The following is a 1,403-nucleotide window of genomic DNA, read 5'->3' as shown; positions in this document are numbered from 1 at the left end:
AGATTTGCTCAGTAGGGAACCCTGGGAAAGGGTTTGGCCAGCCGTGCTGATTTATTCAGCATCTGAGTTTTTCCTGTGTTATAATTTGATTGTGTTATCCCTGAACCTTCAGTAAATTCTCACTAAATGTTTTAGAGTGATTTTTGTTGTTTTGGTGGTGGTGGTACTGCTATTTGGGGCTGGGAGAAAGTCAGGGCTTCACATGTGCTCTACCACTGAGTTACATCTCCACCTTACTCTGGTCTTAACTGTGCCACAGGGTTCAGCAGTACAAAGGTTTCTCTGTAGCAGGAGATGTGGCAGCCTAGTTGAAGCAGCCATAAACACTTGGGAGACATTGGTGGAGTGAATAAGCATTGAGGTCTCAAATACTTAAGGACAGAAACCTGATGTAAGAGAGACTTTAAAAATACACACACACACACACACACACACACACACACACACACACACATATATATATATATATATATATATATATATATATATATATATATATAGCTGTAGATGGACACAATACCTTTATTTATTTTTCTTTTAAGTGGTGCTGAGGATCAAACCCAGGGCCTCATACATGCTAGTCAAGCACTCTACCACTGAGCCACAACACTAGCCTATAAGAGAGATTTTTGAGGAGTTGTTATTTGAATGTTTCAGCACTCCTGAAGGCTGGAGAGATCTGGGACATATAGCTTCTGTTAGGATAATTACTAATGGGCTCTAGGATAAATGAAGTTAATTTTCCGTCTTCCTTTTAACAAGGAAGTTAAGAACAAACTTGAGCTACGATTCAAAACCTGACTGCCATTTTGTAGGAAAGTTATTTCACCTCTCTGGCCCTCAGTAATCATTCTATAAAATGTGGATAATAATGGTATCTGCTTATAACTCTTTGGAGGACTAAATTGAGCAATTCAAGCAAACTGCCCACCATTCATTTAGCCAGTGCTCCACAGATGTCCATCATTATTGCTATTTTTTTAAACTCTCAACAAGTCCTCTTCTACTGTAGTCTCCAGGAGCTTAGGATTCCTGTGCTGCTTTTTGTCTATCTAGAGTTACCTACATCAACATCTTCTCCAAGCACTTGACTCTGCCCGTGTTCTCAGCACCTGCCCACTCCTTTTTCCCCAAATCAAAAATTCCCTTTCTCTTAGCATAAAGAAAAGGGAAACATCAAATTATGCTTAATGAGCTGCCCTCCCACATTTGCATTTTAAAACAGAAGCTTGTTAATAACAAAAATGAGTCTCACTTGGGACTGCCATATAAGAACAGACTGAATAAACAGAGGGAAGAAGAAAGTTTAAAGAGAACTTTGTAGCTATCTTCAAATAAATGAAGGGCATGAAATGCAGGGAACCACAGATACATTATGTTTTGTTGCAAACAGCAGAACACAC

Source organism: Marmota monax, unplaced genomic scaffold, assembly GCF_021218885.2.
Source record: "Marmota monax isolate L192 unplaced genomic scaffold, Marmota_monax_Labrador192_F-V1.1 WCK01_AAM20220418_F8-fsc00253, whole genome shotgun sequence".
Taxonomy (NCBI): domain Eukaryota; kingdom Metazoa; phylum Chordata; class Mammalia; order Rodentia; family Sciuridae; genus Marmota; species Marmota monax.
Note: the sequence above shows the minus strand (reverse complement) of the source record.